Here is a 16,882-nt window from a genome sequence, read left to right on the forward strand (position 1 = left end):
TATATACAGTCTATGCACGATAACTTTATATTTTTATGAAATATGCACATTTCCTCTGTACTTCAAATTTCACACTGTAAAAATGCTTTTGGTCACATTCTCAGAAATACAGACATTTCTGCTCATGCTTTTTGTCACACTATTGAATTTTTTGTCATGGAAGGTGCAGGTTTTCAGTTCAGCGTCTTGTGAAAACGAATTTCTGAGTTCCATAATCTGTTGATGATGCATCCCATTCACATAAGACAAGGACAGTGGAGAGCCACGAGTCACGTCCCCTCAGGTGTGGGTGGGAATTAATTGCAGTCTCTTTCTGGACAATTTCGTGCAGGTAACCTTTGATAAAAGAGATAAAAGAGCAATTATGCTGTGTTATACAGAAAAATGGAGTGATATTGTGCCATGCAATATTGATTTCTCTCCATCTTTTGCAGAAAAAGATTATCGATCTGTGCATAATCTTACTGGAGTCACTGCCTCTCCTTTTCTCCTTTTTCTACTATAATTGACTCTCAATTCAAAGGAGAGTGTTCATGCATGCTACAATGTGTCTTTTGTGTACAACTTTTGTCAATCCCATCTCCCTCCCTACTAAAGCCAGCTTGGCTTGATAATAAGATTAGAGTGTGGAGAGGCAGCTTAGTGACCTGGCCTAAGAAACAGTGATTGATTATCTGTAAAGCTGCTGCAGAAAGGCAAGTCTGGGAAAGGGGTCTCAGAGCAGAGGGTGGATGTGAGGCTGCGGAGGTGAAAGGACAACAAGTGCTATTCATATAGCACTGCACAAATGTGTCCATAAAACCAGTATCAGAGGTTTTGCATAAAAAAAGAACGGTAACTTAACATATTTTAAGGTCATTTTAAGGCAAAGTGGCAGGAACACATAACTCTAGAGACAGTGGGTCAGACTTTTTGTAAAAGAAATGATGTAATACAGGACTTCTTCCACCATTCATCTTCTCCTCTGTGATTATTCACCTGCATGAATGCAAGACAGCAACAAAGTAAAGGCTTCAGTGTGTTATAGTAGTTTTGGGTTTGTGACAGTTGTGCATTTTGTTAAAATAATACAGGAATATAGTGGTTAGCACTGTCACCAACCAGCAAGCAGATCCTGGTTTCAAATCCACTGATCTGTGTGGAGCTTGCACGTTCGCTCTGGGTACTCTGGTTCCCTCCCACAGGGGTTAGGTCAGTGGGCAATTCTAAATTGATCCTGAGTGTGAACGTTTCTTTCCCCTGATGTGTTGACCCTCTAACAGGTTGCCAACCTGTCCGGGTTGTACCCTGCTTGTCTCCCTATGATACCTGGGACAGTCTTCACCTCCATGTGACACTGAGCTGATAAGGAGAAGAAAATGAATGATATATAAAATATACTCACAATGTTTGGGTTGAGGAAATGCATTCCATGAATGCTACTGAATCTCATTTTAAAACCAAACACAGATAAAAGTACATGCAGGAGATCATGGGCTCTGTATTCACTCTTAAATCTTGACAAAATACCTAAAAAGTCTAACTTTTGACATTAAAACACAATGAAAGGAGGCAGGATGCTCCATGGACACTTACTGGGTGAGGCATAGTAGACACATCCAGCTGAGAGGAGGCGTCTGGGGCCAGAAGCCAGAAATGTATCCTGCTCTCTTTCTGCATTTCTGCATCACACTTGTTGAGGTATGACAGAGGAACTGAATCCTGTTTCACTATACATTACAATTTAGGTGCACTTTACAATAATTTCACCAGTTTTGATTTCAGCCTCACATTTGAATGAATGCCAGCTGGCACGCACTGAGGCACCAGCTTTTTATTTATCAACTTTGTTTCAGCGAAAAGCAAAGAAGCTCAGGAGGATTACACAAACACCACAATAAATCTCTTTCATGTCTTTGACCATAACACAGAGACACCACACCGAGAATCTCAAGGGAGCAACTGTTCTCCATCTAATCCCAAAAAAGGAGGGAGCACACGTACAAAAGCACAGTTTATAATGCATTCACAGCCAGACCCCCGAGAGGCTTTAAAAGCTTCTCTCGCTTAATCTATCATGTCAGGGTGTGGGGGCCATCGAATCCTTTTACACTTTGATATAATCCAAGCTGATTACAGTCCTCTCACCTCCCTTAAATTACTGCTGTTCTTAATTGTGTTGAGTGCAAGTCGACGTCGACTTCGCCTCCGTGTTGTGTACTGGCTTTTTTCTATGTGTGTGCAAAATGGCAACCTTTTCATTTAATTCTCCTGGAAATAGAAAGGCTGAGGTTATGGCTGAATTATAATGTCTACCATGCTGCAGCAATTTCTCTGTGTGCGTGCTTATGGATCTATTTGTGATTTTTTGTGGATCTGTTGGTGGTTGAAATAAAAGCCTTTTTCAGGTCTTTGATTTTAATCACTCAGTATGTCCTGCTGTCACACGCTGGTAATCTTTCCGTGTCGGTAATCTGCACTTCAGATTGCTGTCAAATTAAAGGACATGTGAAGACTTGACAATCTTGGACTATTCACCCCTAGCAGTCTGCTGAATGTTTGCTAACCAACTGACTGACTTTAAGGAAATGGTGAAAAAACAGTTCTCCAGAAGTTGATTCTGCTCATCTGGACGTAGCATTTTGTGGGAGAAACGTTTCGTCACTCATCCAAGTGACTTCTTCAGTCTCAGCTGACTGCAGGTTTCCCCAATCTTATAAACAGGACATTTGCATAATGACTGAAATCAGCCCACTGAAGGAACAATGGGCTGGGAGGTCAGTTCCTCAATGACCATTGATCAACAACCACTGACCAAAACCCACTGATCAAAGACCAATGATCAATGGCCATGAGTACCATTCACAGAAAGTTGGGGAATGGCTGCAATCACAGCATTGTAAGATGGTTAAAGATCTACCCTTAGGCCCCCTCCTCGATTCAGAGATGGTCTTTCCCTTTTCACGTAAATGGCCTCCTCAAACCAGCGTTCCTTCCTGTCCAGGATGTGTACATCCTCATTATTGAAAGAGTGTCCACTGGCCTGTAGGTGTAAATAGACTGCAGAGTCCTGGCCTGACGAGTTAGCTCTTCTGTGTTGTGCCATCCGCTTCGCCAGAGGTTGTTTGGTTTCCCCGATGTATGAATCCTGACAATCCTCCTGGCACTTAACAGCGTACACTATGTTACTCTGGTTGTATCGGGGGACCCGATCCTTGGGGTGGACCAATTTTTGGCGCAGTGTGTTTCGGGGTTTAAAAGCCACAGAGACCCGGTGTTTAGAAAAAATGCGTCTCAACTGCTTCAATACTCCTGATACATATAGGATCACTAAAGGTTCGCTTGGGCAGTGGTTGTCCTGCAGTTAGCTGAGACTGAAGAAGTCACTTGGATGAGTGACGAAACATTTCTCCCACAAAACGCTACGTCCAGATGAACAGAATCAACTTTTGGAGATTTACTTTCCTGGATGATTGAGAATGCATCAAGATGAAAAAACAGTTGTCTTAAGCCATATGGTAAATGGACTGGTTCTTATAAAGCACTTTTCTACTCTTCTGAGCACTCAAAGCGCTTTACACAACTTGTGCATTCACCCATTCACACAAGCACATTTCTCTAGGTGCTTTCTAGATAACATTCACACACATTCATACTCCGATGGATGCATCAGAGAGCAATTTGGGGTTAATATCTTGCCCAAGGATATTTGGCATGCAGACTAGGGGAAGCCAGGAATTGAACCACCAACCTTCCGATCAGTAGATGACCTGCTCTACCACCTGAGCTACAGCCACCCTTAAATTCAGCCACCCATAGCTGATATCATGACACAGCTATTTTGTCTTATTGTTTATTTGGCTTCAAAAACCAATATTTAAAAAAACGACAAAACCAGTGTTTAGCTTTGTGCATTTATTGGCTTAAAAAAGGCTGCTAGCAGTACAAAAAAAAAGATTATCAGTGTCACGGTCCCAGGTCTTTGACCCAGCATTTTGAGTTTGGGGATGTTTTCCATTTTGTTGTGGTCTCATGAGTCTTTGTTCTGAATCAAGAGATGATTCAACTTCAAACATTGTACTGTTTAGTCTTGAGTTAGTTTTTTCCAAGTGCCTCTTAGGCCTCTATCTATGTTTGTGGTTCATGGTTTCTTGTGTGATATTGTTAGTTCCCTCTGTGTCCTAGTTTCGTCTCTGTCTTGTTCTGAGCATCTCCTGTGGAAGTCAGTCCTGTCTTATTTTTTCTAAATCTCATAGCCCATGTCTTAGTCCTGGTCTCATTGTTTGTTACTTCCTGTTTTATTTTGATAGGCCCTTGTCTTTGTGTGTTTTAGTTTTGCTTTCCCTTAGTTAGTTAGTCAGATTTAATTCAGCTTTGTTCCCTGGTGTTTCTCATCTACTTACTTTACTGGTGTATAAATATTATCTGAGTCTTCCTTTGTTCTTAGTTGCATTCTCATGTGTTTTCTAGGAAGAATTTTAAGTTTGGATTGACCTGACCTGCTTATCTTTGTATTTTTGTTAGTCTGCAAAAAAGCTATTTAGAGTTTCACTTGGTGCTTTTGGAGTCTAACTCTACCAGCCACATAGCCAATGTGACAGCCGGTTAATTGAAGGATTAATAATTAATCAAAGACACCTTTTGGGCTCTTTGTATGGTAATTGCCTGAGTTAATGTGGCCTGGAGCAGGCAGCTAGTGAAAAAAAGCAACATAAATCTACAATAGCGTGCAAAAAAGTCAAAAGCCACCCCTCATTTCTGTATATTTTGTTAGGAAAATGGGAAATAGGTGTTGTAGAATTTTGTTCTGTTCTCAAATATCTAAGAACACACTGGACATCATGCTGAGCTCTGAAAAATTCTTAGCTAATAGCTCTTTGGGAATCACTTTGTTGGTGCAAAAATACAATTATGTCTGTCAAACTATGTTATCTTTGACATTTTTCAAAGATTCAACTAAGGAAATGGGAATTAGTGATTTTTGCAACATGTAGCTGGTGTTTAAAGATATTTAAAATTGGTTCTTTATTAAGTTATGTATCCACCAGAGACAACACTAGTTCATCCCTAGAGTTCTGAGTTTTGCATGCTTGAATGAGTCATAGGTCAGCCTTGAGTGGCTAAACAAACAAATAAAATTTGCCCTAAATAAGGTCAAGCATAAGGACTGGAGTGTGTTAACTCTCATTCAACCACAGGCTCCGGGTTTAACATGACAGCATCTTTACCAGCAGCAGGGCTGCTCTCCCATTACTGACCCTGCACTTAGGCCATTCATTGAAGAGAAAATGTCTCTACGGCGATCAATACTGTGTCACATTAGTACAGTAATGCACAGCAGAGACGTAAAGCAAGATTTGAATTAGCTGTACAAATTACAGGGGCCAAGGTAATTGTGCCTGTGATTGATGAGGATGTCACACAGATGATATTGAGTCACGTCACACGGCAGTACTGCCTGTAATACCCTGTGAACTCAAGCAACTCACTATAATATTGTATTTTTATGTTATGAAAGCACTGTTTCTGAGAAGTATTGTTCCCACTCAAGTAAAGACTGTTTTTAATTACATTTCAAGGAAACCACATTTTCCTCTCCTGCGAAATACTTAAGGAGGTAGGTGGGGTGGAGAATACTGGCGGTAGAGAATTTACTTAAAACAATTGTTGTTGTTACAGATTCAAATATTGGGGATGGATACAAGAGGAAAAACCAAAATAACAACACTGGTCCGGCCGGGTCAAGTCAAACGATGATTTAATGAACACACGCGTGGGAGATGGACACCATACAGCAGACAGCATCAGATCTCAAAATGGTGGAGCCTTGATCAAACTCTTATAGCCTCTAGTGGCCCCCACCTAATCATAAAAGCCTAAACATTCACATTCTTTCTCTCACACAGCGCCTAAGCTACGACCTTGGCTCCCTGTTTATCTGCTCCTGCTGAGATGGGGCAGTATGCTCTGTTCTCTTCTAACCAGGCAAATAAGGCGATGACTTTCTGGAACAGTATTTCTTATAACTCACAGTATAATGCATCATAAAACAATATCATTCATTCACAATAAATCAACAGTCTAATGTAATGCAAATCAGTTTACCAAATATAATAGTTATCACCTTCTTCTAATTCAGGAGAATAATGCAAACTAAAACTACATAATAATTCACAATCTTTAATTAGGGGTCTAACATGGCATAAAATAATATTATAATCCGACATTGTACACTATAATTAATGAATAACAAGATATTTTGCTGTAAATTAGACACTGATGGACATTCCCATTGGTATGACTGGCTAATGTACTTCCGTGTTCTATCCAAGTTCTTGCTGAGGAAGCTGAGGCGGTAGACCAGGTCATCTACTAATTAGCAGGTTGGTGGTTCCATCCCTGGCTGCGCCAGTCTGCATGCCAAAGTATCCTTGGGCAAAATACTGAACCTATTGTTGCTCTTTCATGTGTTCATCAGAGCGCGAATGTTAGATAGAAAAGCACTTATGCATAGAAAACAAAGCTTGTCTGAATGTGTGTGAATGGGGACATGAGGCATGTTGTATAAAGCGCTTTGAGTGGTCCAGTAGAATAGATCAGCACTATATAAGGACCAATCCATTTATCAAATTGCTGCATCTCTTTGTAGGCAGACTGTGCCACACTGCACAGCCATTCACAGTATACGGGTAATGCTGCTTTGTTGGGCTATTTTAAACATAGCACTAGAAGGGATATTATTCACAGCATTTTCACTCAGAAATCAAGAGTTTTATATTCTTAAGCTTCATTTTTCATTTGGTCAGGTCCAGGTACAGAACAAATTGCTTTGTTTTAGGAACAGATCAGGTTTTAGGTTAATATAGGTCTTTTCACAACATTTACCCCTTTTTTAGCTTTCTGTTACCAGGTAATGAGTCTAATATGATTGATTGCTCAAAATTATGAGAGAACAGAATGAAAGACAAAGAACTTTGCTCATCTTAGTAAGATTAGAGTCTTTTCCTGTTGCTACTCTCACCTTTGGCCAGACCCTTCAGCGATTCTGTAGGTGAACATGTGGGTAGGTGGGCGAAAGTGTCAGCTGTATTCATCTGCATAATTCAGACAGTTGGATGGAGAGGGATGATGCCCAACAGGGTTATCACTACCGACCATCTGATCCTGTCTCTTCTTGATGCCTGTCTCTTTGAAGCTTTATATAATGATTATATTATATATTCAAGTCCAGTTTGTTGTTAAAAGCTACAGACTTTATACACACTTTTGTTGTGAAATAATAAACTACTTCAAACTTTGACTCATGTGTGGTCTACGGGAATGCATGAAGTGATTTATATTACCTATCTCCTAGATACATGTTAAAATAGCATGCTATAATTAGGATTTTTTAAAATATAGATTCAGCCTATGTAATGGCATGTCCATCAGGTGTTAATTATTGATCACTAGGTAAAGATAGACATTGAGATATAGGGCGTATTAGCATGTTTCAAATGGGACTTTTATCCTCAAAAGGATAGTTGTGTGGTGTGATAGTTTAGAGATTTTACAGAGGTTGGATTTTTTTTTTTTTTATTATATCAAAGGATTAAAGGCTTCGTATGATATGAAACTACTTTCATTTTTTTCCACCAAATGTACAGGTCAAAACTGAACTAAATAATATTTGCATAGTATTGAAGGATCAAAGAATTAATATTTTCCCAGCTTCCCAGTTTTAAAGAGCTTAATTGGCTTTAGCTCATTTTATGTAGCACAACTGTTTTGGTCACTACAGCACACTACATGGTACCTACAAAGAACTAAGATTAGTATTTAGAAAATAATGATCTATAATGATCTAAAGAGCCAGAGCTAAAATAAGCGAGAATACTGGACTTTGATTTGTCAGATTTTCAGACATAATGTCATAAACTGTGTGTGAAGCAGAAGGATTGAACCGAAAAGCAGACTCGCCAGGCAGGATTTAACACAAGAACTCAGATTTATGGCTGGACTGTCAAAGAAATGCAAAACTAATCTCAACTGTGAATCTAGAAACCTGAACTAACACACAGAAATACACAGCTAGGAATGAGGGAGAACACGACACTGGACTGAGGGAATCCCTGAACATGGAACAAAGACCTTCACAATAAAACAGGAAATGAAGGAATGCAAGAGTGACACATGAGTTTGACAGAGGAGTGGAGGAACACAAGGGAGCACGAGAGAGAAAGGGGAGACATGGCGGCTGGGGAAACATGGATAAACTGTAAAAGACGTAAGGGCTCATACAAACACATAAACACAGACCCACAGAGAGAGACACAGAGGGCAAAGACACACAGGGGAACCTAATAATCCAAGAACTAAACAGGGAATATAAGAAACTCAAAATCGAAAAACTAAGACGATAAATGAACCCTTGTGAAAACATAATACAAAATATCACTAGAGTACAAGAAACTCAAAATGCTGGGTCAAAAGGACCCAGAACCGTGACACATAAGGCTCTAAATTAATGAAACTATCTGCGTTTCCTTGGTTTGTATATAGACAGCTGTTTGGTAGCACATTCCCTGTATTCATTTTACAGGGTAGTTATATGTCAAATGACAGGGATTCAAACCTTTTTATGGTACAAAAGCTACTGTTTTGCTAAAGGAAATTGAAAGTAGTTATTTTTGTGTGCTTGATCTTATTGCATATTTATTTGTAGGTGTTTCTCTTCCAGGTGCAAAATATGGTAATTAGAGATTTTTCATGAGTCACATATTGAGATGTGCTGAAGTATTTCTAGGATTACTGTCACGACTGGGGCAGCAGCCGTGTGATGTGTGGAAAGGAGGACTCAAACGCAGCACTTACTAAGATGTGAGGGTGGTTTATTAAGAATGCAGAACACAAAGTGGGGATTGCAAAACAGAACTAAGGAGAAACTAAACTGGGAGAAACTAAACCATAGAATAGCGAACCCGAACACGAAGGGAGGACAGCAGGGAGAGCACGCAGAGGATTCACGGAGTAATCCAGAGAAACACAGAGGATGAATACAGACGAGGAACACAGGCAGGCACACACTATAAATACACAGAGGGACACTGGCAAATCGCACACAGGTGGGAGACACAGCTGGACCTGATTAACCTGATGAGACAGGGGAACGCTAACACCAGGGGCCAACAGAGGGAGCACAAACTCAGAAACCCATCCACAACCCCAAAACACAAACCATCCCAAAACAGCCCACAAATAATAATAATAATAATAATAACAACATCAATAAATATACTAAACAGAAAATCACTGAGTCACGGACTCAGGACCATGACAGTTACTCATTCAAACTAGTCCAGAAAACTACAAGGTTCATTGACATCTGCAGATACGTGGTCATACATTGATTGAGGGGGCGCTTGGTTTGCTTTTGCTTTGTCTTCTTTTGGTGGCGTGCACATTTTCAGTGTCACTCGATCATCTTCACTTGTGGGAAGCTGAAATTGTTATTGAGATTAATATGAATTGTGCGACCCTTGTCTGCAAAGACTTGGCAGTTACTCACTGAGTGGCAGTAAAGCACGAAAAAGTGCATTGCAAACAGGAAACAAAGACTGTTTGCCTTCAAAGTAAGAGTTGCACCTTTTGAAACCTTATGGTGGAAGTGGTAAGACATTTTAAAAAAAACTTGTGTTGAACTTTTTCAAATTTCACTAGCGTTTGGTTGTAGTTAACCACTTTTTGGAGATAAGTTGACATCTTTCATGCAAACAACAGTGACTTCAGCGATCTACTATCAACAAAAGCAATCAGAAGGAGGATTCTGGTGCAGTAGCTTCTTTGTGGCTGATATTACCTAGCAACAGAAAACAACCACTTGCCAGCTGGCTTTTTTCCTTAGCAACCACAACAGTTGTTAAATGCGTGCTTTACACGTCTGTTAAAGGCACATATTCTGAAGGCAGAAGATGTGAAGGCAGATGTGGTCTGTGCATCAATTAAAAGGCTCCATCCGTGAAAGAACCATGCTGATCACATTGAACTTCAAAGTCACGTATATCGATTGGATTGCACTTCAAAAAAACCCTGCGGTTAAGATTTGACACTTGCCCTAAGTCTGTCTGATAAAAGTTGAATTCAGGACATCTTTTTTTCTGTTTATACCATGGCCTTCTGAGGCTTAAATCCTGCTTTCAGGTTGACATCTTAAAATCTGGGAGAATTTTAAACCCAGTCCTTTGGTGTCTGAGGTCTCTGAGGAACCACTGTAGCATAGGTTTATTATGCTTGGTCAAGAAATTCTGTGATCATTATTAACTGTAAACCTGTAATAACCTGTAAATACATCAGCTACATCTATAAGTGACCATATTGACACATCTGTACTTAAGCTGATACGAAGAGATTAATCTAAATAGTGTTAGTGCTAAAAAACTCAAACTGTTCCTTAATAAACAGACACGAGAAAGACGACTGTTCCAGTCTCCAGAAAGTGAAAGCAGCATCTAATTTACTTCTCACCCTGCACGTCCTCCTGTGATGAACTTGTGAGGCATCTGATGTTGTATACAGATTATGAGCCTCATCCTGTAATTCCTCTCAGCCGAGTGCTCAGTGGAAATCTGAAATCAGATCACTCAGCTCCTTAATTACAGTCTGACTGCATTAAGCCCTCCCCGTGTCCCACAGGCAGTAAAGTGGCAAGAGGGGGCCTCAGCCGTCATGTTCGACCCTGGACTTGTTCAGCAGAGGCCCTTTCAGCCCTCACCCTGTCACTCTTGTCAGCACAGCTCGCCTTGTGCATGGTAACACTTGACAGATCTTGGAGATAGAACAGCCAAGCCTCACCCTTCTGCCACACTAATGGTTTATAAATATCTTCTTCAAAGAGCCGAGATGGTGTGAGGGGTAGCATGGTGGTTATGGGCTCTGTTGTGGTGTAACATTGCAGACCCATTTAAGCTCTCAGCTTGCCTTTCATTCCCTGCCACGAGGACCCAAGAGCTGGCTGGAATAGGGGTTAGGAAGTGCACTGCGGGACTCGAGATGGACAGCTGGAATGAAAAGGCTTCTGGCTGGCATCCGCTAATTCAAATCAGACAAACCAAGTCACCACAACAGCTACTGTGGTCATATTCAGCTAATTTTTTCACCAGTTTGGAACATTTATACAAGTCATACATTAATGCCAACATGTACAGATGTTACCATTTTTTTCAGTTCAACTTGCATAAGTCACAGAAGTTGTCCTACAATAGAAGTCTTTGTTTTCCCACATAAACACCTATATCCCCTGTGTGAGCGGTATTTGCATGTGATCAAAGCCTCAGCCCACTGCACCCTCCTTCTTTCTCTGACTATAGAAAACTGTTCCTCTGCTTCCCAGTTTCTTGTATTGCGCTGTGTTCACAAAAAAGAGCATTGCAGTTAAATGTTCTGTATGTCAGGGCTGTAAGAAGACATGTAGGGCTTTCAGGATAAGAGTCAAAGGACAAAAAGCCAAGCGTGTGCAACAGTTCTCTGACTGACCTGTTGTTACACTCCTTAAGAGAGGAGGGGAAAGAAGGGAAGTAGTACGGTGAAAATTTACTCATTTCTGTTTAGTTTTCACTGATGCGAGCTTTGTGAATAATGATGATTATCAAAGGTTGTAATGGTAGTAATCTCATTTTAGATGATTAAGCGTACAATATATCACGCAGCGTGCTTTAGAGGCAACTGATCCTCATATTTACCTTTGTGTTGGCAGAATGCAGTGTCAGAGAGGACATGAAGGGTCATGGCTCTCCGGTTTTTATTGCTTCTCATGTTTATGTTTAAAGGAGTCTTTTTTCAACTGATACTGACACCCACTGGCTACGTTATTACGTACAGCTTGCTACACTAAATGGATCAAATTTCTTGGCCAACTACACATTACACCTACAGGAGCTTTTTAAAGTTTTTGTGCTGACGTTAATTCCAGAGCAGGTTTGGAACTCGGCAGTTAGTGAGTCAAAAGTTAAAATAGAAATAGTCATTAATAGAAATCAAGATGTCTTTTACCCCATCGAGTCAATTACCAGCCAAACTGGGAAACATACAAGTATGACAGTGTGGTGGCGGGAATATAGTTACGTAGGTTTTTCTTGATAACCATAATGAGAAATGATCCACAGCTACATTCCTTGAATTAAGAACATATTTAAAAATGGTATGTGAAAATCTGTGACTGAACTCGGGTCTGCCACAAGTTGTAGAATGACTGATGGTGGCTCCACCACCTGTCACTCTAATGTCATAATGCAGACTTTTCGTCCCTTTTAAAGTGGAAAATAGCACTCAATAATTTGGATTAAAATAAACGTAACTGTGGTTTTTTTGACTGATTTGATTTACAATTTAATCTTTTAAAGTCAAACCCAGTTTAATCCTCAGTTCAACAGCTTTACATGAGATGGAGCATACCACGAGATAACATAAAAAGATGGTGATAGTCACTTAAACTTTAACTTAACATTAGTTTGGGTTAAAGTTAACCAGAAAACTTCAATATCATTTTAACTCTTTGGTCAGCCTGGCAGTTAGCTTAGCTTAGCCTAGCCTAGCTTAGCTTAGCTTCTGCCTGCTTTAAATATATGGTTAATGCTTTAATCACAGTTCATACTTTAATCATAGTGGACAGTATTATTTCTGTGTACATGGACCACAATCAGTATGTAGAGGTTTCTCATGTGAAATCATGTGGAATTTGTTCGAGAACTAGTTAGGAAAAAACAGAAACCTCGCTAAGTGAAAGTGATAGCAAAGCGCACACTGCATCAAAATCCTTCTTTTCATTGTTTTGGTCACTATCAGATTGTTGTGGTTGCCTGATTATCAGAAACAGAAAACATAGACCTTAAGTAAAAGCCCTGCAGGCTGCAGCCAACACAAAGTGCAGCATTTCCTTTTAAGGTACCTAGTCTCTGTTTCTGGTTTTCATCATACTTTTTAAAGTTTCACTCACAGAGTAGAGGATGCAGTTATTGTTGGCTACCAAAGCAATTGCAAAAAGGTTTTCCTGATCCAGTGGGGGCAGTTTGACCAGTTTGGTTGCCAGATTGTGACAGACTGGTTTCTAGGCCTGTATTAATGTTTACTTTCACCCGAATATTTCCACATTCACTCAAACTAAATTTAGTCCAGTGGGAAACAATGCTGCATGTTCTCAGCTGCCACCTTTCTAATGTGAGTGGGCCGCTGCATCTGCTACGACCTCAAGGTGATACTGTAAAACCAGTCTTCAGTTTTGCATGTGTGTGTGCATATTTGTGTGTGTGCATGACTACACATGTGTCTGTTTTTGCATGTGAGAGTAAAATCATGCGACTTTGCTGTGAGAACCAGAGGGGAGGTTGTGGGAGTTGGGAGCCATGTGTGCGAGGAGAATCAATTTAAACACAATCAAAAGTTAAGAGGGATTAAAGCTACTGTGATGAGATAGCACACTCAAAATGGTTTAAAATAGCTGCAGAGATTACACTAATGTAATCCAATTTAAAGGAGCCTTCCCCAAATATTTATTATTGAAGCACCATCTGCTTGAAGCCTGTAGGGTCAGTCCAGTATGCAGTTTTACACCAACAAGGCTATTTTGTTGTCCTACATTCCTGCTGGTCCTGTCTGTCAAAACAAAATCAGAGAATAACCCATTTTTTTTCTGGCTCCGCTTTAATCTTTGTTCATGTTTGTCCTTGTTTGACTTAAAAAAAAAATCTGGAAAATCACTTTGCAATGGCTTTCTCACTTGCTGAACTCCGCGATAAAAGTAAAGCTCAAGGTCATTGAGATCTGTTAATCAGCCAGTGTGATGAAAGATTGTAATGAGCAAAATGAGTCTGGTGTTTTTAATTATTTATTTATTTATGTTCAGACCAGCTGTGAATGCAAACATATGATCTCCATTTTAATTAAACATGTGGCGTAAAATATATCATGCTATACATTATGGGAAATGACGGAAATTTGTCAGCTGCCACTGATTTTTTCATGTGGCTTTTTATTAAGATACTTGTGTTTGTTTATTCCCCAAAACATGATTTTTAAGCAGGTTTCCAGAAGATTTTGCTTGTTATATTATTAGTATAATATATGTACAGTAACATAAAACTGCATACATAAAAATGAAAGACTCATTTTAATCTTGTTTTCTCTTTTCAGGTAGTATCAGGTATAAATGGAGTTGTTATTATGTATTTTTCTGTTTCTGAGAAACACCTGTGGTTATATCACCTCCACTATGGCAAATCTGAGTAACACACACAAACAGTCTTTGAAATGTTTAGTCAACTGGCTTTTGGTGTCTTCCAGTTTTCCTTTTCAGCTGAGTGTATAGAGAACTCCTACTAAGATCTTGTTGACTCTTCACTGTGGATATAAATAAAATAGGAATATGACTCTTGAAGACTTTCCAAACGCCGTTTGACCTTCTGGATTAAATTCTGAAGTCACTTCACAGATTTCAAACTAACCATATTACAGCCGCTCCTTTTCAGATAATCATCTGTGAGAGAATGATAGCAATATGTATCACATAATATAATGAGAAATTATAATGAAATTTGGACACTTAGATTACTGTATACACTCACTAGACACTTATTATGTATGCCTTACTAGTATCAGGTTGGGTCCCTTTTGCCTTTTAATTCTCCATAGAGCTGTGTGGTGTGAATAAGGCACGGCGGGACCACAGGTTGTTGCTTTGAGCCATTTTTATTTGCGCCGGCTGCAGCTCACAGGCTGGCAGCCGCACATCACAACACAACACAATCCTCCACCAACCCATGAGTCCCCATGTTTTAACAGGCGGATGCCATGCAGGTGCATCTGCACGGCACCACCGACCACGCCTCACCACACACCCCCGTCGCCTGATTGAGGCCGGGGAGCCATCCGGCCGAACCTACTCCCCCCAACCAGCTTCCAACCCAGTGACAGGGCTGTGTCTCTTCCGGAGGCCGCCCACACCTCCAGTGGTGGCAGCGACGCTGGTCCAGAGGCCGGCCACGCTTTCAACAGCGGCGGCAATGCTGGTCTGGAGGCCGGCCACCTGGCAAGCCAGCACGACCCTGCAGACACAGTCGTGAGCCCCTGCTCTCGGGCGGCTGGGCCAGCATCCGTTGCTCCGGAGCAGTTTGTGCCTCAACCTCGCACCTGGATCGAGCAGGCTCCACTGACCTCCGTCTCCCCACACGGTTCTTCCACCGCTCCCAGCTGGAGCGGACCCTCGTACATCTCCATCTCCGGCTGGAGCGGCTCCTCCACCTCCAGCGGGCACGGACCCTCTCCCGACCCGCTTCTGTCCCCGTGTTTCAACAGGCGGGCGTGATTGCGGATGCCGTGCAGGTGCGTCCGGCACCACCGACCACGCCTCACCACAAGCAGACTCAACCAGGTGCTGGAGACATTCCTCAGATTTTGGTCCATATTGACATGACAGCATCACACAGTTACTGCAAATCTCCTGTTCCCAAAGTAACTCTATTGGATTGAGATCTGGTGACTGTGGAGGCCGTTTGAGTACAGTGAACTCATTATCGTGTTCAGTACACCACTTGGAGATGATTTGAGCTTTGTGACATACTATGTTATCTTGCTGGAAGCAGCCATCAGAAGATGAATAGGTATGCTGTGGTGTTTAAAAAATGCCCAGTTGATATGACGCGGCCATAACTGTACCAATAAAGCATCCCTAGCATCCTCCTTTGCCACACTAGTCATCTGAATGCCTTCTATTGGATTCAATCCAGTCAATCTTTGGATGGACTGAAGTGGCCTTCGTCTTTTCCTCCTGCCTGGCAGCTCCGTCTTCAACATCCTTTGTCTCATAAATTCATTATTTCTCCTCTGCACATGTCCAAACTTTCTCACCCTTGCCTCTGTAACTTGTCTCCCAACTGCTCAACTTGAGCTGTCCTTCTGATGTACTCATTTTTAGTCCTGTCCATGCCGATCATTCCCAGTGGAAATCTTAACATCTTCAACTCTTCCATCTCCAGCTCAGCCTCCTGTTTTTTCCATTATTTTTTTTTTTATCACCACCATATCTAAACCATACATCATAGCAGGTCTCACTACTATCTTGTAAACCTTCCCTTTCATTCCTGGTTCTCTCAGTCTGTCACAAATCACTCCTGACATTCATCTCCACCCACACCCCTCTGCCTGCACTCTCTTCTTCACCTCTCTTATACGCTTGTCTCTCACTTAGGAGGCTTGACCCCAGGTCTTTAAAATCATCCACCTTCTTTGCCTTCTACTTCTCACAATTTCATTTATTCACCTGCCTCCTCTTCATTTACATACATAAGTGCTTGCGGATTCAGCACCATATGACCTTCCATTTTCTGTTTTGTGTTGCTTCAGGGCATTTTCAGTGGTTTTATGGTTTTAATGGATGCAAATGAAAGAAACAACAGATTAAACTAAATATGTAAGATCTGAGGCCATGGTTCTCAGCCGGAAAAGGGTGGAGTGCCCACTCCGGGTCGGGGATGAGTTCCTGCCCCAAGTGGAGGAGTTCAAGTATCTCGGGGTCTTGTTCGCGAGTGATGGGAGAAGGGAGCCGGAGATCGACAGACGGATTGGGGCTGCAGCTGCAGTAATGCACCGGTCCATTGTGGTGAAGAGGGAGCTGAGTGTAAAAGCGAAGCTCTCAATTTACCGGTCGATCTACGTCCCTACCCTCACCTATGGCCACGAGCTGTGGGTAGTGACCGAAAGAACGAGATCGCGGATACAAGCGGCGGAAATGAACTTCCTCTGAAGGGTGGCTGGCCTCTCCCTTAGAGATAGGGTGGGAAGTTCGGCCATCCGGGAGAGGCTCAGAGTAGAGCCGCTGCTGCTCCACATCGAAAGGAGCCAGCTGAGGTGGTTTGGGCATCTGACAAGGATGCCC

The 16,882-nt window shown here is 41.4% G+C and overlaps 1 protein-coding gene across 2 annotated transcripts in view; it reads left to right on the forward strand.

Moving 5' to 3' along the window:
- esamb (endothelial cell adhesion molecule b) overlaps positions 1–16,882 on the forward strand; it is a 60,084-nt gene that overhangs the window by 21,814 nt on the left and 21,388 nt on the right. The window lies entirely within an intron of this gene.

Source organism: Neolamprologus multifasciatus, chromosome 14 (assembly GCF_963576455.1).
Source record: "Neolamprologus multifasciatus chromosome 14, fNeoMul1.2, whole genome shotgun sequence".
NCBI classification, from domain to species: domain Eukaryota; kingdom Metazoa; phylum Chordata; class Actinopteri; order Cichliformes; family Cichlidae; genus Neolamprologus; species Neolamprologus multifasciatus.